This window comes from Cupressus sempervirens, chromosome 3, assembly GCF_028749045.1.
Source record: "Cupressus sempervirens isolate cs-2001-9-10 chromosome 3, ASM2874904v1, whole genome shotgun sequence".
Classification (NCBI taxonomy): Eukaryota; Viridiplantae; Streptophyta; class Pinopsida; order Cupressales; family Cupressaceae; genus Cupressus; species Cupressus sempervirens.
In genome coordinates this window covers 6,705,364-6,729,495 of record NC_143120.1, presented here as the reverse complement: position 1 = coordinate 6,729,495, position 24,132 = coordinate 6,705,364, and the positions used below count along the sequence as shown (strand labels likewise).

The following is a 24,132-nucleotide window of genomic DNA, read 5'->3' as shown; positions in this document are numbered from 1 at the left end:
AGTTTTCTCGGTTGTGGCTATGGCCATGAAGGCTTCCATGGTTGTATGGCAATGGTTATTTTGCTGAATAATACATGGTGATGGATGCTTTTGGAGGCTGGGTTTTTTCCCTCAATGAGGGTTTCCCAGGGTATATCTTGTCACAATTTTGTGGGTATGTTGTCTATTCTCTTGCATGTGAATTTTAATTTCGTATTTATTATGAGTTATGTGGAAACGGTTATATTCTTTGTTGCCAAGTTTCGTTACAAGTGGTATCAGAGCCTGGTTTTGGCCTGGTCATGGGTTCAAATCTCCCCGGTGCCTTTCCGACCCACGTAAGCACCTGGTATGCGCGTCGAGGGGGAGATTGTTGGGTGATGCGACGCACTCCCCTGCCCACAGGTGGTTAATTATGTGGTGTTCCATGTTCACTAACAGTTATGGCTTTTGGTGCAACGGCAAATGGGCCCTACAATTGGTATCAGAGCTATGGTTTTATTATTGTAACCCTAGATTGAATCCATGAAAATGCATGAGAAGATAAAAGAAAAGGGCAAGATATATGAATAATTATTGCAGATTTAAGGGTTTTGGATTTGCTATTATGATGGGATGTCAAAATATTTGGGCATGAGAAATTGTTGGACAAAAAGATTTTTTCGGATGTTTCATTTAAATGAGGGTTTTGGGGGTAGCATGTAGAAATGACCTCCTGGGTAAAAACAGACCTCACCATTGGATCCGGGTCGACATTTCCATAAAATTTGATATATAATATGCCCTAGTTTGGCCATGTTCAGAGGAAATGAAAAAGTTTTTTAGTTTCAGCTCATGATGGCTGTCAAATTTAATCCTGTTGGAATTTTCGTCACTGAAAAAAATAAAAAATAAAAAATCGTACTGAAAATGGTAAAAAGACTGTCTTAGTAAAACGGCCATAACTTTCTCTCAGAATATCGGATTTTAGAGTTCTTACAGGCGTTGGAAAGCTAATTCAGAGCACAACAACATGGTGTAGGTTTGGTTCTATGATTTTGAAATTTTGTCAAGTTTTAAGAGCCCTAAAGTCAGATGTTGTTTAGTTTGAGCACGGATTAGGGCATAACTTGGGCATACGGAGTCGGATTTTGGACTTCGAGTAGTCAACGGAAAGCTCTTGGAGAGCTCTACACATTGGTTCAGATTTGGTGTAGGTTTGGCATGATTTATTTGTTGATATATTGATCTAAACAGTTTATAGATATATTTTGACTATGGTAACATTGTGAGTTTATGGCATTGAAGATTTAAGATTTGATGTCATTGTATACTCAGTTCATATTTCTGATTGGTCTCATGATGATATGGTTATCAATGTTTGGTTTGGATATGCATGATGACTTGTTGGGTCTACAAGTTGTGCAGTGTTGTAAGCGGTCTATACTTACAGGTTGCATTTATAGCTTGGTTATGAGTTGTCTTTGCCCATTGATCTTTCATTATTGATGCATATTCAGATTGGTGGCTTGGATTTGGGTTGTTTATGCCCTAAGTCACATGATTTTATCTTCATGTTGAAGGGATGAGATGTTGTTACCAGGTACAGTCATGGTGGAGGATTGTGGTTGACTATTTTATGCTGACAGGTTGGACATATTGAGAACCAGATACTCGGTTCATGGATGTGATCATGGTGTCATGGATTTTGGCATGACATGATTGGTTATACAAGTACATCCTTGATGTTCATTAGCTTGGATTTCTGATTTAGTTATGGTGGCATATTTTCTTGGTTGATTCTCATGGTTAGAAGATGGTTTTTCATCATGATGTCATGGATAGCTTGGATACACGGTTTAGTGGGAGCTTGTGACAGTGATGGGGTGACAGTGCAGGATTAGTTCCTGGCTTGGTTTATATCTTCTTGGTTTGGAGAGGATGGATTTTATGATGCCATAGGTGACTTGGTACCACAGTTGAGTGAGAGTTTTGTTGGCATTGATATATTTATTGAGTGTTTGCAGATGTTGGAGGTTTGTCTTAGATCCTGTTGCTGCAGAAGCGTCTTTGACATTTGTATGGTGCACTTGTTATCTTCATGGTGTTTGAAGATGGTTAGATCTTGAGGACTCATGGAGTTCTTGGTTATCTTCATGGTGTGTGGAGATGGTTCTTCCTAGTATGTGGAGATGTTTTTCTTCATGGTGTGTGGAGATGGTTGCATCTTGAGAACTCACAGGGTTCTTGGCAAAGGTGTGGTTTATGCTTTTATTTGGCATGTTATCCTTGATATGAGGATGGTTTCATTATTATGTCATGGTATACTCTTGATACGCGTTTAGAGTTGTGACATGTTATGGTGTGTTCATGTGGAGCATGTTATCTCTTTAGTTGAGATGGTAAGATCATGTTGTCATGTTTATGTTCCTGAGGCCATGGTTGGAACTTTGACATTGATCTTGGTTTAGTTTCTTGGTATTGAGTACATTGATCATAAGTTGGATACTTCATGATATTGCTATGTTGCATTTGGAGTTGGCATGGATTGATTGGTTGCAGGTGCTCATGGATACTTAGAGACGGTGGTGATGCTGATTTCTCTTGGATTAGAGAAGTATTTGTTGGGACGGTTAATGGTTTCAGTAGGAAGTCCGAGGGGCAGTCACCTGATATGGACTTGAGAGGAGATTGTTCTTAGATGAGTCTTGGTTGGAGACTTGGGTATCTTGATGAACATTCTTATTCCCCACTCTTGGTCTACTCGGCGGTTTGCTACTTGAGAGGTATAGCCCATTGTTTCTCTCAGTTGCATTATATTTATGCTTATCTTTCATGGATATGGATCTTGAGCTATGGTACATGAGTTAGTTCTGGAGGGTTCATTTGAGAGATGGTTTAGCATTGGTTATCTCCATGTGCATATGTTGTTATGCTGGTTGAGTTTGGGAGATGGTTTTATATTGGGCATATTCCTTGGTTTAAGAATGGTTTATTGAGTTTGATCTTCTTGTGAGAGGCTTACATCCATGATTAGTTATATGGTATGGTTTGAGTGTTTTTGAGGCTTCTTGTTGGGGTTTTATGGAGGAGATCATACTTGCACAGTTTACATCCAGAGGTGTGTGTAGAAGGACATGATACAGGTTATGATTTGCATGGTTTCTCTGGTCTTGGTTATCTTCTTGGATGTTCAGTTTTGCTTACATTGGATTTGAGATTGGTTAGAGATTGTGATCACTGGTTTGTGCTCATGTATGTCATGTGAGAGATGACATGGTTATTCCTTTATCTCTTTCCTCTGTTGGTTGTGGTGAACTTGGGAGAGCATTAGAGACTTGTTATGAGAGTTGTTCTTGCAGGATATTAGTTTATGTATTGTGGATGTCCTTGATACTACATGGATTTACTTCTTTGAGATGTGTTGAGTGGATTGGTTATAGATTTGACATTATCTTTTGTAGTGGGAGCTTCTTGGTATATATGTGGCAGGTATTGCTCTTGAGGCTTGTGATTGCAGGTTATAGATTGGATATGATATAAGATTCACTTGTTATACCTTTTGAGGTATGGATAGTTGGATGGGTTTGGCACTTGTTGTGGGTGCTATTTCAGCTATGGATATTTTGACAACTACGGATACATGTGATTACCTTTGGATCAGGTTTTTGTGCTTGGAATTTCAGTTGGTACAAGATTTTATGATCTTCTAATGTGACAGGTTGGGTGGCTTTCTATTTGGATGGCTTCTATGTATGTCCAGTGGGAGTGGCATAATAGGAGGTGAGATCATTCATGTTCGAGATGCTGGATACTTTGATTTTGTTGCGGGTACTAGGCTGGAGCACTTGGTGTATTTTGATCCATGATGGTGGATGTGCTGGGAGGGATTGTTCCCTTGTTCATTTATGTGGCTACGGATTGACCCTATGCAATGTATACAACAAGTGGGAGATTGTTGAGATAATGGGTGTTGTACACATTGCATAATATTGTTATTTTTATTATTTTATTTTATTATGTAATGTTGCACCTAGATGGACGTGCAACATATAAAGATTCCCATAGAATATTCTTGATGAGTTGTATTGTAACATTGTGATAATATTTCATGTAATTATTTAATATTGGGGAAAAGAATTAAATGCCCAATATTAAATGTGGGGTCAGTGGGTTAGGTAGCACATGGTTTTAGCACATGGTTTATATAATACCACTTGGTGGTTTTGTGGGACTTGCTACTATATAAGCAGCCACAAGGGTAGTTGTTGTAGAGAGAAAAAAAGTGACAAGGAGAAGACAAAAGGCAAGAGTTGAGCGGGACAAGGCTTGACAGGTTAGCCAAGGGAGCATTTGTAAAGGTTGAAAGCATGGCATGGGATGTGTGGATTCATGCTTGTTCACATAGTTTTCTCGGTTGTGGCTATGGCTATGAAGGCTTCCATGGTTGTATGGCAATGGTTATTTTGCTGAATAATACATGGTGATGGATGCTTTTGGAGGCTGGGTTTTTTCCCTCAATGAGGGTTTCCCAGGGTATATCTTGTGTCACAATTTTGTGGGTATGTTGTCTATTCTCTTGCATGTGAATTTTAATTTCGTATTTATTATGGGTTATGTGGAAACGGTTATATTCTTTGTTGCCAAGTTTCCTTACAATCAAGAAGTTAATAATGGTTCTACTTCTTCCATCTGTCCACCCATTAGATAAAATGGTGCAGCCATACTTCTTCCACTCTTTCTTTTGGTCTTCTATCAACAATGTTGCCCTACCAACCGCTTTGTCAAGCAGCCTACAAAATTTAGGTGTAATATTAAATAAAGTGTAAGTGTTAGTAAAAAATTAGGAAATAAGTTATAACAATTAAGATTTAAAATATAGCAATGAACTAAAGTGAATCACAATTATTTACAATTACTAAATAGTAAAATACTAACCTTCCACTCATATCCTTGCGATTAGGCGGCTTGTACCCTTTGCCTGATATTGTCATTGCATTCACCATATTGACCCAATAGGGACTATCAGCGGCATTCATTGAGATATTGTTGAAAAACCAAAAATCAGCTGTTGCAATATCAGTTTGCTCATGCACCTCCTTAAACCATGCAGTGCCCTCTAATGATGGCTGTGCTCCAGGTGTGTTCCTGGGCACAAAATAACCACCTATCCTTGATGGGGATCCGGATGGTGATGATGAAGAAGTAGGAGATGTAGAAGAAGTGGAACCGGTAAATGAGAAATTTTGTTTGCGGATCCATGGGCCACGAAGAGATCCTGGTATGTTCTCAAGTGCTTCTTCTTCCTCTTGCATATCAAAAGGAGCTCCTTCTGATTCAGCTATGGCTGCCCTCATAGCTAATTTTGCCCCCTCCCTATTCAATTTTTTCTCTTCAGCAGCTGCAAGTAGGGCATGGATGAATCTTTTTTCTTCATCAGTTACCTTGAGACAAGGATTTGAGTCATGTTTCTTTATGCCTGCAAGGTGGTATTTGAGGCGGTTTATGCCTCCAGAAATAATTCTCTCACAGGGAATGCATATCACCTTCCCAATATCATTTGGATTTGGAGCTTCATAGGCATACCGCCATGCCTTATCTCTTGCATTTTTAGGCCGAGTGCCTATATATCCAGATGGGCATGGTGTTTGTGGCCACTCTTCTTGCGGGTTTGTCATTTTTTTAATGCTTGACCGCTGCCCTACACATAAATTTATAGAAAAATGAATAAACAAAGTTAAAACTTAGAAGCTAGGGTTTCAAATGATTCAAAGTTCAAACATAGAGTTAAACTTAAAATGATTTGAAATGATTTGAAATCATTTACAAACAACAACAAAAACAAAAGAACATTTGTTATAAAACTATAAAAAAATTTCAAACTATGATAAAATGAACATACCTGGAAAGAAATTTGTCTTCGAAAATCGGTTAGAATCCTCTAAAATTCACTCAAATCCGTCTTGAATCACTTGCAATCAGCTAAGAATGCCTCCAAACCTTCTTCTCTCCATGCCTCAAGGCTCTAGACAATGCAAATACAACAAACAATGAGCAAAAAAATAACTTTGTGCCCTTTTTAGCCGTCACAGTCCGCGGGCCAGGAAATTGCGAGTTTTTAGTTAAAACTCGTCAAGTTTTAGCCAAGTAATCGGCGATTAATCTGCGAGTAAATACCTTCCAGCCGAGTTTTTGATTTGGCGAGTTAAGTGGCCAAAAACTCGTCGAGCTGAAAAACTCGGCGAGTGTTTGAAACTCGCCGAGTACTCGGCGAGTTTTCCATCTATGATATATACAATCACGATTACAATGATGATTCATAATTCCATCCAGACGATGTACATATATCTCTCGAAGGGGTGACTCAACTGTCACGCACCCTTTCGGACACTAACTAATCCCGTTGGGTACAATATAGTTTTTACCGACAACATCATCCCGCCCAAAAGAAAACTTGTCTCCAGATGACAAAATAGAGACAACTAAACTACTAAGTACATCCAGACTTGGAACAAAACTAAAAAGAAGAGGGGTGCATCCTTGGTAGGGCTGGTGTAGTAGACGTCCTCTGTGTTCATAGCTCACCCAGTTGTGCCCGGGCCCCGCAACTTGTGCACTTGCTGCGTTTGGGTGTCCAAATCCGCCTTAGCCCACTTCTGAAGTTCTAATGCTCTCTTCATCATCTGAGCAATGTTTCAGAGCTCTACCTCTTTTTCATCTGACTCCCTCTTGACATCCCCCAATTGAGATACAAATGCTGCCTTCTTTGATTCCCTCCTAGCAAAGAGTGTTGCCCGCTCCTCCCAAGTTGCCTACTGTGCGGCCAAACTAGCTTCTATTGTGGCTAATCTTCTACTGTGGCTAATCTAGTAGCTATCTCCTCCCGAGCCCTCGCTGCTACTACTTGATCCGTCTCTCTCCCACGTAGAGCATAGTACACCTCCCGATACACTTGTACTATCTCTCGCGTGAGGTGCTCGACTCTGCTTTCCACTACAGGCTCCTTAGTAGTCCACTCATGCCGCATCTCTGCGGTCTCTACGTTCGGCCATCCTCTCGCTTCCAAACATACTGAGAAGGCCACTGGACAACCAACTTGCATGAATGACAAGACCTGCTCTAACTCCTGTACCATTTCCTTCAAAGCACGTCTCTGTGCTGAGACTACCACTTGGCGACCTTGAGATACCACAAATCGACATCCTCCTCTATAGCTGTTGAGGGGTCATATGGTGTGGGGTGCTCCATGGCCATCGCTGCCTCTACTACTTCTAGTATCCTCTCCGCAGTACTCCCTGTCGGAGATGGGGGTGGTAGCTCAATATCAACTATAGGATGACTCTCCTTTGGCAGGGCTGGAGGATCCATCACCTGAGGTACTTCTCTCATAGGTGAGATAGTGGCAGATGTCAATGTTACTGGTTTAATGTTGAATCTCCTACCCAAGTACCTACTAAAGCCTTGCTTAATCTCTGCACACTTAAGTTCTATGCTGCAGTATCCTCACTGGTGACCAATAATGCATTGTCTATCATGACCACCGCATCCAATCTCTCTACCTCCAGTCTGACCTGTGGTGTCCCCAAACTCTCAGGAACCTCCTATGCTAGTAACTCCATCACCTGCTTTGGCAAGGTTGTCGGTGATGAGTGGGACTCTGTCTCAACTATGGCCACAACCTCTAGAATGGTCGGGGTTGCTGTAGTCGGTTGAGCTGCTACTGTGACAGGGGTCATTACTACTGGCTGCCTGAGTTGTCCAAATCCTGGAATGTGTGCACTGTGTACCCATAGGAACCAAATGTGTTGTCGCTGAAAGTGTAGGTTGTGGAAATAGCAATGGTGTTGCTGTAATAACTTCCACTTCTTTGTCATCCTCTTCCTTCTCTTCGTCGGTCCCACTATCATCAGAAGATGTCTCCTACCGACCACTATCCATATCTCCTGCATCCTGTCTAGGTCGCTTCTGCCCGATCGTGGCCTTCTGGCTGCCAAGTGTGTCTAAGTGTCTCCATTGCATAATAGTGGGCTCACCTATTGCAAGTGCGCTAGGCTTGACCTCCAGCCTGTCTGTCAGCCGACTGGATGGTTCCGGCAGTGTTTCTGTAGCCGACGGAATGATGGTCATCGATGTTTTGTATTCTGTAGCCGACGTCGTCGGTAAATAGTTTGTAGCGGATAGAATATTTGTGGCCGACAGACTCCTTCGAGAAGGTTCGGCGGTAGTATTTATATCCCGTCTGGGATCATTGTAAATCATCATTCATCTACTATTGCAAATATAATTCTGCTGTTCGTGTTCATTGTCTGTATGCGTTGATTTCTTTACCTGTACGACAAACATTTGGCGCCGTTGCCTTATGAATCTGGAAGATGGGAAGATTGAAGATTAATGCCAAATCAGCTTACCAAGGATCGGAATAAGACGAAGGGAAAAGATGGAATCCGTACTGCGCAGGAGAATTTAATTTTGGCACAGCACGCCAAATGCCGACAAAGATTTCAAAAGATTGCCGACGGAAATCGCAGTGCGGAGGAATTGTAAGAGGAGACTCGGCAGCAAGTGGAATTGGTGGAAGAAGCACGAGAGGAGTTCTTGAATTTGTGTTTGTCGAGGGAAGAAAATTTAGACGGGAGAGCATCAACTCGCACGGCTCGCAGTGCCGAGGGAGCACGAGCGTGGAGTGACCTCTTCGTCCAAGATAGACTTCCACGGGAAACAATTTTAGAGGATCCTTCTTCTTCACCAAGGTTCACAGTTGTCGACACCTCCGGTGCGGGAGTGCAGACTGCTGGTGCGGGAGTTCAGACTGTCGGTGCGGGTGTTCAGACTGCTGGTGTGGGAGTGCAGATTGCCGGTGTGGGAGTGCCGACCGCCGGTGTGGGAGTTCAGACCGCCAGTGTGGGAGCGCTGACCGCTAGTGTGGGAGTGCCGACCTCCGGTGTGACAGTGTAGACCTCCCGTGTTGTGATGGCAGGACCCAAAGAAAAGCTGCCAAAATTTGAAGGCGATGGTACAGCCGAACCCATCCGACATTGTAAGACATGTGAGACGATTTGGCGGGCAAATGGAATCATAGATGCCGACAAATGGGTCAGGCAATTTTCGGCAACTCTACGGGGTGTTGCGATTGATTGGTTTTCGGATACAGATCCACAAAAGCTGGATACTTGGGATAACATTAAAAAGGAGTTCCTGGCGGAATTTAAACTCTTGCGGGATGATAATGAAATTGTAGTGGAGATTTTCAATACCAAATAGGGAAAGCACGAAACTGTCCGCGTCTACGCCAGGAGATTAAAAGACTTAATAAACAAAATGGAAAGCAAGCCGGTGGACGGATTGCAGAAAAGATGGTTCGTGGACGGCCTACGATTGAAATTGCGGAGGAAAATGAAAATTGTCCCACCGTCATCATATATGGATGCGTATAACAGAGCACTGGACCTTGAAAGTGAACAGAAGACAAAGAAGAAGAAAACTAGCTCCTCTGATTCTGATGACGACGAGCTTGCCGGAGATGATAGCAGCGACGACGAAGGCAGCAACAAGAAGGTTTGTGCCCTATAGAAGGATATGGTTCGCATGATGAAGGAATTTAAAAACATGCAGAAGGAGCCAAAAGGCAGTGAGCTGTGGTGCACGGAGTGTAAGACAGACGAGCATACTAAAGGATCGTGTCCAAAGAACCAATTCTGTGACATTTGTCAGATCATGGGCCATTCGACAAAGGAGTGCCCCTTTAACATGAAGACAAGAGGATCTCCGCAGGTGTTTCTCACACAGGAGGCTTCCCCGTCTGAATTTGCTCTTTTATCCTTCTCTTCTATTGTATGCATCCTGATGATGGATCACGGAGTGTGATTCGAAACATTGATGTAAAAAATTGGTCACACAATCAAATCCAGATAGCAAATCTCAGCAACACGAATACTGCCGGTGCTACATCCGGAGGATGCAGGAATAATAACAGAGGGCAAAATAATAACAATAATAATGGGAGCCGAAGTCGAACTCAGTATGATGCAAACGGATGACCGATCGTTCAATGCCGAGCGTGTAATTTGTGGGGTCATTTTGCGCGGGATTGTACAGCGGCAAACACACCGAAATTATTATGCAGATGGTGCGGACCCGACGATCACGAAGATTCCAAGTGTCCAAAGGCTGGAGTAAACTTGATCACTGTTGGCACGGATGTAGAGGAGGTTTTGGCAATTACACGGAGGCAAGCGGAGGAAAAGAGAAAAGTGGGGGAAGCGCAGGCGGACATTGCAAAGGCATCGTCAGCGGGGACATCTCAGTTGAAGGATATCACCGGCACCTTGGCAAGGAACTTCGCAGAACAAAACATTGTACGACAGATCTTACAAATGCAGATACCGGTCAAGATAAGTGACCTCCTTCTCACAATGCCCCAGTTACGAACGGCCATTCTGAATCATACACCGTTTTTGAAAGCACCGGAGGACACAGGAAGGGACAGTAGGGAAGTGATGACAACAGACCCAATGCTACGGGCACTCACATCCGGACGACATCCGACGGTCGTCAAGATGGGGATTTTGGGAAATGTTTTGACAGAGACAATTGTTGACGGAGGGTCCGGCGTGAATGTCTTACTGGAGGATACCTGGAAGAAGTTGGGGAAGCCGACGCTGTGGCCACCTACATTCCAGTTGCTTACGGCGGACTAGCACGCGATCAAACCGTTAGGAACGTTGAGGGCACAACCGGTAACCATTGGTACGCAACCATTTTTATTGGATTTCGTAGTCATTCCATTGAAAAGAAAAGGATATGATGCTATTCTGGGACAGGATTGGTTGGTGCAAGCAAAAGTAAAACATGATTGGAAACGAAATACCCTATTAATGGAGCACGGAGGCAAAAGATTCACAATTGACCTGCATACACAAATGGTCGGTAAGGAGGCAGCATCGTCAGATTCAAAGAGTGACGGCAAAAGTGACGGCGAAAGTGACGACGAAGCAAAGAGGAGAATGGAACCAGACGAAGAAGGAGTATTGAGACTTGATGGAGGATCGAATGACGACGACCTGGACTCGGTGAATGGCCTGTTCCACTGGCAGATAGAAGATTACGAACTGTTTCCGAGTTGCAATATGTTAACGGTCGACGAACGTGACAAAACACAGGAAAATGAATGTCTGGAGGAATGCAGGGAAGCGGAAGAAGGAAAAGCTACCATGGCTGAAGTTGAGGGGAAGAACATACAGTTTGAACACAGAAAAACGAAAGATCCCACTGTCCGGTACATGGTGAATAGACCGCGCGGAAAGAAAAGGTTACACCGCAGCATAAAATTAGTGGAAGGGCACCGACAGCAAGGAAATAATCCAGTTGCGCGACGACCGCAGGCACAGTGGGCGACGGAGGTGGCACAGAACAAACATAAGGCGTACGACGGTCAGAATGAAATCAAAGTGGAAAAGTTTAAGGGCAGATGGGTTGGACCATATTAGATTCGAAAAGTCGGCGACAATGGAGCGATCAGATTATCAACTTTGGACGGGCAGAAGGTACCTCTGGCAGTCAACAGATCCAAATTCAAAATATATGGTGCCAGGTAGACTCCGTCGCTGTCACAAGATGGCCAGCTGACTCCGTCGTCGTTGCAGAATGGCGATAGTCAGAGGCAAATGTGAGGTGCTTTGTATTTTAACTTAAAAAAAAAAAACAAAAAAAAACGGAGGCCCTGCGGACAGAAAGGCCCCGCGGGCAAGTCTGTCCGCAGGCGTAACAGATAGAGGCCCCGCGGGTGACAAAGGGAAGACCTCACGGACAGTCTGTCCGTGGGTTAATAAAAGCCCCGCGGGCAGTCTGTCCGCGGGCTCTCAAAACTTGACGCCCTCCGCCGAAGCAGGCCTCGCGGGCTTAACAGTTTTTTTTTGTTGTTTTTTCCTCCGGAACCTCCTAAAACCTATTCTGCGTGGGTAGTCTTCGCTAGTAAATAGGAAGGCCGCGGGCTTAAAAGAAAACAGTCTCACCAGAAGTCTCCGCCGGTAAAAGGAAGAGGACCGCGGGCATAGAACTTAGAAAACTCCTTCGGCCAGCAGACTTCTCCGCGGGAATACAAGATTTCGATGCGCTTGCTTGGATCTTCTCTGTGCTTCAGTTGAACAACGTAACTGGCGTCCGCATATGGGGGAAGGCTGTTCTCGGGCAGTTGGCCATCATTCTTTTGCCGATTGGCGGGTCTCAATTTGTGCGCTCGGCAGTTTCCATCCAGAGGATTAGGATTTCTGCCAAGAGTTTCGAGAGGCACACTAATTTCGTCAGGAAGGAGAAATTGCTAAATAAATAAAAAAATGGTGACAGATTCAAGTTGTTTGGAATGAGTTATGGATGATGCCAAAGGAAAGGGGATGCATCCGTGGTTGCCAAAAAGAGTGCAGAATCAGCAAAAAATGATAGAAATGGTGTGTTCCGTGCATTTCTGTGTGGGTTGCGAAGTGCTAATTTGGTCTTGGCGGCGAGGGGTGCTGCCCCTCGACCTCGCCCTGTACTGCGACAGGGAGCGCACCCGGGGCGCTGCCCTAGGACCCCGCCGGGGGCGTTGCCCCCTGGACCCCCAGTCATTGCTGATATTAGTCGTGGGAGTCTGACCGGTTGAAAAGAGTTGAAGTTGCTGCAGGCATGGACTTTCTGTGTACCAAAGGCAGTGGGAGCAGGTGTTGGCTGTGAGGCTGTCTTGGTGGATGCGTAGAGAGCTCGGGAGGAGCTGATCATCCAGTTGGAGGCAGTGCAGCGACACTTGGCTCAGTGGACCTAGTGTTGGAAGCAGAGAAAGCACAGGTGGCTATCAAGGTCAACTTGAGGGGACAATATTGTGTTAGCAGAGGCTATAGGCACGGGACGAAGTGAAGCGATGTGACAGAAGCAGATTTTTCTTGTTGTAGTCACTCTGATGATATATTTTGTTTGTTAATTTGTCTTAGATATTTTGTAATTGTCGTCCGGAGACGACTTTTCTTTTTGGGGGGGATGGTGTCAGTCGACTGGATGGTTCTGGTGGTGTTTCTGTAGTCGACAAAATGATGGTCGTCGATGTTTTGTATTCTGTAGCCGACGTCGTCGGTAAATAGTTTGTAGCGGATAGAATATTTGTGGCCGACGGACTCCTTCGGGAAGGTTCGGCGGTAGTATTTATATCCCGTCTGGGATCATTGTAAATCATCATTCATCTACTATTGCGAATATAATTCTGCTGTTCGTGTTCATTGTCTGTATGTGTTGATTTCTTTACCTATATGAAAAACACTGTCGAGAGGATACATCCGCGCTGTCGCATCGAGGAATAACCCAATCACATTGAGGCATGTAGAATGTCTTATGCTGAAGTGTCATAAACTCATACATTCTTTCTGCCAGTAGTGCGACCCAATTGTACACTCTCCCATTCAAGATCTTGTTCATCATCACTACTTGTGGAAATGAGATATTAGAGCCGTGGCTTGATCCTGTGAGCCGACTCTTCACCAGGTCCATGAGGCAATGCCAATGCCCTTCCTAGATGTTGGACTTCTTTAGTCCTTTGCCCTTCGAAGTGTGCATTAGAGCTTTTTTTCTGCATGCGATAGGTCATCGCATACAAGTTGTATCAGCTATGCCTTCACCTCTCGCTTTAAGTTCTTTGACGTTTTATCAATTTTCTTGCCTCCTTGTGCATGGCCAGGTAATCCAAATACCCATGTGAAATCCGGTACCCTGAATGAGATTACCAAGTCATGCCCGAGATAGGCAAATGAACTGGTTTTCGAGAATCGATCGTAGGTCTCTATCATTGTTCGTAGAAAGCCTTTGTAATCCTAAATGCAAAACACTGGCATTTGTATTGCCCATTTCACTTGCGCCTTTTAGATGCTATTCTTCACCAGATGGTCCTTCGGTGTGTCCTGCCACCATTTCCTGTATTCGGCTCCATTCAGGCCTTCGGAAGAAATATTTTGTGGTGTGAGGTGCATTGGTGCAGCCATTGGCTGTGCTGCCTATTTGCCCTTCTTTTTATTTGTGCATATGCTTGTGTTTGTGCCTCCTGCAACACAAACACTTGAGGGAAAAGTCTTCACACTTGTGTTCATGTTTGTGCAGATTATTGAATCTTTGTCTAATTTCTTCCAAGCTCTCTTCCTGACTGATTGCGTAACTGTCTCTTCTTTTGTCCTTTTGTGTGAAGAAAAATGGTTAGGTTTTCTTTCACTTGTGACAACTCCTCAGTACACCTATTTGGAAAACCCTTGCTGGCTTATGATACGGCTCCTTGCCTTGCGTAGCTACAATCCCTGCTTAAGGCTGTATGATGCTGCTCTCTTAGTATCATACGAGACGGTGTGCTCCTCTAGTCTCTTTCCGTGTACAGTGATCTTTGTGCTCCTGCCACCTCTGTCCTCTCTCCAGTAAATTACGAGTTGAAGTTCTCCCTGTTAGCCCAAGTATTAAAACAAGGCTGTATGGTCTTGGTACGATGCTTCTTCCTTTTTCCACACGAATTTGGTTTCGAGGTTGTACGATGCTTCTTTTGTGGCCGTACAGTGCTTCTCTTGCGGTCGTACGGCCTCCTTTGTTGCAATGAAGTGCAAGGGTGGCACTGTGCAGTCCGTACAATGCATATGAATTGGTGTTCTTCTCCCACTCTGGTTCTCTCTGTTCCCTTCATTACCTATTTGAGGCCATACAACTTGATGATTGTGCAGCTTCCTTTTTTATTTCCACGAGGCTGTATGGTTTCTTGTTTAGATCGTACTATGCTTTGCTTCTTGTGTTTAGGGGCCATACGGTTGCTATACACCAATTTTCTTTTTTCGTATGCTTTTAGAGTACGGACTTTTCCTCCACCCGGTTGTACAGGGATATGATTGATTATCTTGGTAAATTTGACTTGACCAATGGCCGTATGGTGTGTTACCTTTTCCGCATTGTTTTATTTTTTGATTGTACAATGCGTCTATGGTGTTTCCTTTTGGTCATACGGTGCCTTCATGTGGTCTTCTACTCTAGCCATACGGTGATGCTCTCGGTCTTCCTCTCTTCTACCGTATGATTTACGATCTTTCTATTATATTGGGTGTTGTCTTTGCTTGGCCATACAATAATCTTATTATTACTCTACTAAAATAATCTTTTTACATATACTCCTCCGTCTTGTTCTCATTTTGCACATATTTATTATAATTATCTATATTTATTTATTTATTATTATTATGTATAATATTACTACTAATTATTGCATATTTATAATGCCTCTAAGTTGTTTGTCTGGGTCTTTATTCCTCTCATGGTAGATATTTAACTTCGAACCATTTACCGGATCAGACACTTCCTTCCCGTCCAACATCCATAGTTTTATTGCTCTGTTATCTCCCACTTCACGAATCTTGAATTGCCCGACCCACTTCACCTTAAATTTGTCGGGTTTGATTTCATTACGCCCATTATATTTTACTACTAATTGACCTAGTTAGAACTTGTTCAGTTTCAAATGCTTGTCGTGCCAAACCTTGCGTCTACACTGTGAAACCTCAGTGGCCCATTGTGCTGCAATCTTTGCTCCTCTAGCTTATTCAAGTTATAAAGCCTCTCCCTGAGACTTTCCATGTCCTAAGTTGTTTTCAATTGCTATTTGCAAACTCGGTATCATGAACTCTGTTGGTACCATGACCTCTTAGAGTCCATACATTAACTGAAACAGAGTGTGTATCGTGGTAACTTTGAAAGAGGTACGGTATGCCCATAACCTTCTAATCTTCACCTTTAGCTGCGCAAGACTTCTAAATTATTGCAACCAAGATTTTATTCGTCGATTCTGCTTGTCCGTTTGCTCTCAGGCTAGTATGGGCTCAATAGGGAATGGTAGATTTTGAACTCCGTCATGAGTAACCAGATGACATGGTTGACAAGTTGTCCCCCACGGTCACCTGTTAGCTGTATCAGGATTTTGTACCTTGTAATGATCTGATCATAGATAAATCTTGCTGTGCTTAGTGTAGAGTTGTCTGGTAGGGCTTGCGCTTCTCCCCACTTTGTAAGGTACTCTGTTGCTACTACAATGTATCTACATCCCCATGCTTTGCTTACCTTCAATGGCATGACAAAGTCTAGCCCCCACCATTCCAATAGTTCCTGCGCCTTTGAGGGGTTTAGAGGCATAAAATCCCTTTTGAGTGGCTTCCCTGTTCTTTGGCATGTATCACATGCAACGACCCACTCCCTGGCATCGTTGTGCACGGTTGACCACCACTATCCTGCAAGAAGTATCTTACGCGCAATTGTGTTTGGCCCCATATGTCCTCTTGCGGGCCCTTCGTGTGCTTCTTTCAATACTTTCGGTATTTCTTCCTCCAGAACACATTGTCTTAAAATTTGGTCAGGTCCCATCTTGTATAGCAACCCATTGATCAACTGGAATGTTCGACTTCGGAGTACTACTTTCCTCCTCCCACTTGGCGGCATTTCCCTAGGAAATTGCCTCGTTGAAAGATATTCCCGGATACTCGCATACTAGGATGGTAGTGTGATGATCTGAAATAGTTGTGCATCAGGAAAGTCATTGTTGACTCTCTACGAAGGTTCTCCCGATTTGATCCTGGATAGATGATCCACACTCATGTGGCTTTTCCTGGGCCATACCACAATTTTAAATGTAAATTCCTGCAAGAGAAGTAGCCATCTGCTTATTCGTCCTTGAATGATTGGTTTATCTATGAGATATAGTAAGGCCTGGTGGTCTATGTAGAACACGAATGGAGTCGCGAGTAAGTAGTGTCTAAACTTTTGTATGACTTATACATTTTGATAGCCTTCTACTCCATTGTGCTGTAATTCTTTTCTACCTTAGACAATAGTCTACTTGCGAAGTACACCGGGTGGTCCAATCCGTGATCACCTATCTGTGCCAGCGTTGCTCAGATTGTGTAGTTTGACTCATCGACATGTACATGGAACTTCTTGTCTTAGTTCGGATAAGCCAGGATAGGTGTTGCGGCTAGTTGTGTTTTCAATCTCTGAAAGGCTTCATCCTGCTCTGTTTCCCATTTGTAGGGTTCTCCCTTGCAAGTTAGCTTGTTGAGTGGGTAAGATATTTTGGCAAAGTTCTTAATAAACCTCCGATAATACCCAATGTGTCCTAGAAATGATTTTACTTCGGTCACATTTGTCGAATTTGGCATTTCTAGAATCACTTGGACTTTGTTAGAATTTGTCTTTAATCTTGCTTTGCATACAGTGTGTCCCAACAGTTTTCCTTGAGGTACCATAAATTTGCACTTCTTAGGGTTTAGTGCTAGTTGTACCCGTCTGCATCTTTCCATACATTCATTGAGTGTGGTCAGATGCTTGTCCTCCGCACTAAAAACTGACCAATTGTCCAAGAATGCTTTGAAGTTTCTCACTGACATCTTGTCCAAGATGTGCAGGATGATTCTTTGAAACGTTGCTAGAGAATTCATTCTTTTCCTTTCTCTTACTTCCTTCCTTGACCCCTAACATGTGACATCTCGGAAAGAGCTCATAATCCTCCATTTTCCAATGGAGTAGGCCATTTCCTAGTCCAAGCTGTCGTCGTTGGATCCTCCTAGTCTCAGGATTCCTTCTTCGTTGGGTTCCATTTGTTTCTTTCCTTCGTTGTCTCCTTCGCCTTAGGAGTTTGACGACACCGCTTCCTCTCCCACCATCTGTGTGTGTAGGTCAATTACAAACCTACAACCTCCTCTTTCTATGGACAAAGTGTTCTTTTTCCAGTCGTGTTTTACCTTTGCTTGTACCTGCCAGCCCCTTTCGAGGATGGCGTCGTACTCTTTCCTTTTCAACTGAATGACCACGAAGTCCAGTAAGAAGGGTTGTGTCCTAATCGTTATGAGTTGTGCCATTAGAGTCTCGAGAGGTTTGATTCCGTGTTGATCGATGGTGAGCAGTTGGAATGTAGGTGGCCATAAGGTAGGTCGCCCCAATTTCTTCCATGTTTCTTCAGGCAATATGTTTACGCCCGACCCTTCATCCACGATAGTGTCCGTGAGGATAGTTCCGAGAATACCCATCTCGACTAGTGTAGGGTGTCTTCCTGTGTTCAGCGCAAATAGCATTGGGTCTACCATGGTTGTTCCACTTCCAATTTGTGTGTTCTTCCCTAGGTCTTCCATTGCCTTTGGGGACGGTGTCATGTTTAGAATTGCAATCCGTAGTTCAGGCATTGCAAGAAGAAGGTCGTTCAGTTTCATGGAAACCTTAGCTTGCATTACTTATCGTATGGTGCTTTGTTTTGCCTGGTTCCTCCTTGAGGTGCCGACAGTGTCCTTCATTTGCGATTTTTCAGCCTCCATCTCTTTTTCTATTTCTACTCTTGCTTGTTGCGTCCTTTTCTTTTCCTCTTCCGGATTTGGATACATTGTCTTCTTCGTTTGTGCACGAGTGATTGATAATGTTTCCTTGTCACATCTTTCTATGGTCAATAGGTTCACTCCAAGTTTAGGGCATTTTGAGTCGTCATGGTCTGCAGGACCACACCATCTGCACAATAGTTGCAATGTCCCCTTCATAGTACAATCTCTAGTGAAGTGGCCCTAGAGGTTGCACGCATGACATTGTATCATTGGCTGTCCGGTCGGATCGTACTGTATTCGGCTATGACCCCCATTATTGTTGTTGTTGCTTTGTTCATGTTGGTTGTTGTTTTGGTACCCTCCTAAGGTTGTCGTGTCATTGTTTGTATTTGCTCCTGCTCCTGAGGTGTACGCTTCTTGTGGTAGTAGAACTTGCTAGTGTCCCTTTGTTTTTATATTGAACGAGCATTCCTTGGTAGAATGTCTCACGATCTGGCACATATCACAAAATTGGTTTTTAGGGCAAGATCCTTTGTATGGCCCTCCTTGCAATTCATACACCATAGTTCCCCTTCTCTTGTTTGGCTAGGATTCTTTTTCATATTTTAAAACTCTTTCATCATATGTAGCATATCCTTCTATAGTGCTTGAACCTTTTTACTCGATTCCTCATTGCTGCTTTTAGAGGATGAGTCTTCAGAATCCGAAGATTTATCTTTCTTCTTTTTGCCAGTTTTTTGTTTGCTCTCTTAGTCCATCGCACAGTTATATGCCTCAATGTATGACGTTGGGGGTACTATTTTCATTTTTCTTCGCAGTGTTGGTCGTAACCCTTCGACAAACCATCTTTTCTTTAACCCGTCTGCTAGTTGGCTTTCCATTTTTCCTACCAGCTCCTTCAGTCTCGCGTATACGTGGACTGTTTCATTCTTTCCCTGTTTTGTACTGTAAATTTCCGCTATGATGTCATTGTCATCCCTGAGTAGTCGGAACTCTGTTGTAAATTCCTTCTTGATGTCTGCCCATGCAGTTAGCTTTTTCAAGTCGATGTCTGAAGACCAATCGATCACTACACCTCGTAGGGTACCTGGGATCTCTTAGATCTAGTCATCTTGGTCCATTATGCCATTTATAGTCCAGATTGTTTCACACATTTTACAATGTCGAACTAGATCAATCGTCCCATTGCCATTAAATTTTTGTAGTTTTTCCTTTGGTCCTGCCATTGTTAACTTCTTCTATATTTGTTGTACTTGTTGCACATCTACGTTGTTCTATGCACTTGTGCTGTTCTGTGCACCAGCGCTGTTCTGAGCACTCATGTTGTTCTTCTGAGCACCAACGTTGTTCTGAGCACCTGCGTTTGTTCTGAGCACCCGTGTTGTTTTGAGCACCTGCATTGTTCGACACAACTGTGCTACTCTGTACAACCACGTTACTTTGTGTTGTGAAGAGGTCTTCTACAAGCAAAGTTGTTCGACTCTCAACTTGTATTTGGTCATTTGGTGTATTGGGAACGAAGAGTTCATCTCAAGCTCGTGCTCCTTCGACACCTCGAGCTGTGCGGGTTCCTTCTCTTCCGTTTGGATTCTCTACCCTTCGCGTATACAAGTTTAGGAACTACTCTCTTGTCTCTTCTACCAAATTCAATCTTTGTTGCGTCTCCTCAAGCAAGTCCTCGACACTCCTCAGTCGTCTAGGTGAATGCACTTCGTTGGTCTGTGCTTCTTCACCACTTCGGTGCCCGTCGGCGAGTTGTTGAACCTTCTGCCTTCGCTCCACTTGTTGTGTAAGAGTTAATGCTTCTCGTGCTTTGCGTACATCATCTGTGTGTTTTATTTTATTTCGATCTTTATTGAGCAAATTCGGCATTAATCTTCATAACACATCTTTTCTATTTGGTTCGATAGGCAACGGCGCCAAATGTTTACCATAGAGGGTAAACGGCTAGTTATTGCATTAGGAGACTAGAATGTATCACAAAACACAATAGCACTTTATTCATATAAGCAGATATACAATTATGATTACAATGATGATTAATAATTCCATCCGGACGATGTACATATATCTTCCAAAGGGGTGATTCAACCATCACACACCCTTTCCAACACTAACTAATCCTATCGGCTACAATATAGTTTTTACCGACAACACCGTGTAGGTGTTGGAAGGGCCAGTATCAACATTGGAGGAGAATTTCGATTTATGTGTTTAAATCATAGTTGGAGACCAGCGTTACATTCTGCTAAATTAGGTTCGTTGCATTTCAATAAACAAGTGTGTTCATTGTATAAATTTGGATATGTTTACATAATAAAATATAGAAGAAAGAATTTACAATTTTAGTTCCTATGCATTGTCATAGATTTCATATTCTGAAAAAAGCAAAAAAAAAAAAACATATATTTGAAAAACACAAAAAAATCTAACTTTCAAAAACACAAAAGAATTCATTCTTCAACATAGTTAGAGTAAGAGCTATGAGGGTGGTATTAGAGAGGTTTCCTGCCACCCTTGGGGAAACTGGGTTCACATATGCAACCACAACGATTCATTCCAGGTGTTTACACATAGAGGTAGAGCCTCACCCCCAAGTGAAGGTGATATAGATATTTAGTTTGGCACTATGGGTGATAGGAATGCTGGTAATATGGGTAATGATGAAAGGAGAGAGGGTAGGGATTTGTTCAAGAATATTGTAGATGGTCAGCGTGAATTGGCAGCTGGTCAGCACTAGGTTGCTCATGGATTGCAACAACTCTCTAATACACTACAACACACTTCATTACCTAGAGGTCGTAGTAGAGACATGATCAATAGGAGTGTTTCAGTGAGTACATATAGGTCCAAAGCTGATTATAGACCGGATTATAGAGCTGATCTCATAGGTACACATAATAGGTCTTTGCGTCCTACTTTTCTGAGGCCTGAGTTGGATGAGGCTAGTGCTGAGATAGAGGCAACACCTTTTGTTGATGATGTGGTGGCTCTATATGCAGAGTGGGATGCTTTACCACAAGGGGTGAAACAAACTTGAGCTTTGATAGGTTTATAACCTAGAAGAGAGTATTCCAAAGGTAGAGTTGATGGCATAGGCATAGACACAATGATTTGAAATAGGTGACCAACAAGTTGAGTTTGACTCATTTTGATTGAAGTGGTAAGGTAATAGCTAGAGCTTGGGTTCACAATCTTGATACATCTCTCATTGCTTCCTATGTTTGAGGAGGATGCTATCTAGTTTGCTATGTTGCATTTGGGTGGTATGGCCCATGACTGGTGGTACCATGGGTTGGTCACTTTACGTCATGATCAAATTACATCGTACCAGGAGTTTGTGGATAGACTTGTAGAGAGATTTGATCTAAAGGATCCAAAAACTTACTTCTAGGACTTTGCTGAGCTCATGCAAAGAAGCAACCTACAGTCTTTCATTAGTGAGTTTTTGAAATTCTCTATCATGGTTCCTGTTGTCTTGCATTTTGTCACCACAAAATGTAGGTAACAGTATGAAACTTTTTCAAATTAGTTTCGTATTTCTTTAAGCTTATTTCATTATTTAATTGGTTTGTATTGATCAATCAAATGACACCAATTGATATAATGAATCTTTTAGTGAAGGCTTTCATCAAGTCTTTTTTGTTTTTCTGTTTGTCGAGCCTATGCTTGATTTTTTAGGCCTTCATCGTCCTTTTCTTTGCTTTTGAGTGTGTTTGTTAGTTTTTAGTCCTTTGGTCTTACTCAAGTCATGGCTTTTGGTTTCCTTTTCGATTTGATCTAACCTGGAGCTTAATCGGAGTTGTTAGTCAAGAGATATGGCCATTTTAGTGCCCAAAAAGTGGACCTTTTTGATGCAACAACATGAATTAAAAATATCGTGTTATATTTTTAATTTAACATTCACTTTTTGAAAAATATAATTTAAAATCACTTTATGTTATGTTTTTAAGTTACTTTATCTTTTCAATTTTCACGTAAAGTAACTATAGTGCACTTTATGTTATATTTTTAAGTTGAGCTATTTTTTGATTTTTCACTTAAGTGACTATATTAACTATATAGTTCAATTTCATTTTTAGCATTTAAATCAAATGCTCTAGTAAATATTATTTTTAAAATGATATTTACATGTTATATTGTTAATATGATATATAAATATAATTTATGTCCCACTTAAGTAATATTTTAATGAATTTAAATTGACATGTGCTAATTAAATCACTTAAAGTCATCAAAAGTGGACATTTTATATGTCACTGCATATAAAGTTCAACTTGTTATCAAAAGTCGACCTTTTTATATGTCATTACATTAAAAGGTTATCATGTAAGTGGACCTTTTTGATGTAATTGCATCAAAAGTGAAGTTTTCATGTCTTTGGATCTAAAAAGTGAGATGTAATGTAAAATGTGTAATAGCACCCAAAATGTGTGATTTTGATGACTTGCACATTTTTAAAATATGCAATTGACCCAAAAAGGTCCGATTTTGATGACTTACACATTTTAAAACATGCAATTGACCCAAAAAAGGACCGATTTTAACCAAAAACATGTTTTAATATGCGCAATGACCTCCAGAAAGTCCGATTTTGAAGAAAAACATGCATTTTCTCTCCAAGAACTCGATTTTCATCATTGTGAGAGATTTGCTCTGATGGTTTTGCATGAGTTCTCCAATAGGGTCGTTTTTGCTTAGCCATGGATTTTCCAACATTGAAGATGGATTTATTTTGCTAAAAAAAAAAATTTCAAACTACCTCCAAGGGCATGATTTTGGAAAAATCTTCAAAAAACACCATTTTTGGCTCATGTTTTTGCCCAAAGAGGAATCGATTTGGCTTTTCAAGTGTTTTACATCACATTGTGACTCATGTTTTGGTGTTTTGAAGCCAAAACGTTTTTGTTTTATGCCTTTTATGAATCACGTGTTTGCTTAAAATGATCAGAAAATTGGGGTTTTAATCCACTTTTATGCATTTTGAAGCCACGTTTTTGCATTTTGATCCATGTATATGCATTTGGGAAAGTCGTTTTTGTATTCACAAGTCAAAAATAACTCAAAAACATGCATTTTTTGCCCACGTTTTTGCAAAAACGGCCCAGATATTTGCATAAGAAAGTAATGTTTTTGTTTAAAAAACTCAAAAAATGGCATTTCAGCCCATACATTTGGATCAAGTGGGGTCGTTTTTGAGTTTTAATGCGTTCTCTTGTATTTGGAGACCACGTTTTTGGCCTTCTCAAGTCAAATTCGACCATTGAATGTCCATTACATACATGTACGGAAAAAGTCAAGAAGTTGTTTGAAAATTCGGATATGAAGAAGAATTGGTCTTCAAGTCTATAAAACTTGCTATTTTGGCTCTTTAACCTCCAAGTAAGTGGAAATTTTCAAACTTGCTCATCAATTTATACTTATCTTGCTATTTCCATGCATATTTTAGCTTGAAATTGCACATTTGTCCATATATATGCCATGAAAAGTGCATTTTGCCTTTAAAAATGATGAAAACTCTCATTTTCACACTTTTGGAATTTCCCTAAACTCCAAATTCGAATTTAAGTGTTGAAATGCATTGCATCTTGACATGTTTGAGTCTTTTGCCAAAGGCATGTGTTTGTTTTATGTCTGTTTTTGTGTTTTGTGCTTGCTTGCCGGTTTTCTCCACTTTGGAGAAGTTACAAATTCTTTCCCAATAACTTGTTTTTGCTTCACTTCATGCGAAAAATCATCACGTTTCACTTTCATTTTCCATGTCACAACACATCGCATCTCATCTGACAAATGCGATTACATGTTTTCCATCTCATTCACCATCCACACATGCATG

General features: G+C 41.9%; 1 protein-coding gene across 1 annotated transcript in view; it reads left to right on the top strand.

The window, feature by feature from the left end:
- The window catches only part of LOC149564451 (uncharacterized), a 265,933-nt gene that overhangs the window by 48,472 nt on the left and 193,329 nt on the right, over window positions 1–24,132 (top strand). The gene's annotated exons all lie outside the window — the stretch shown is intronic.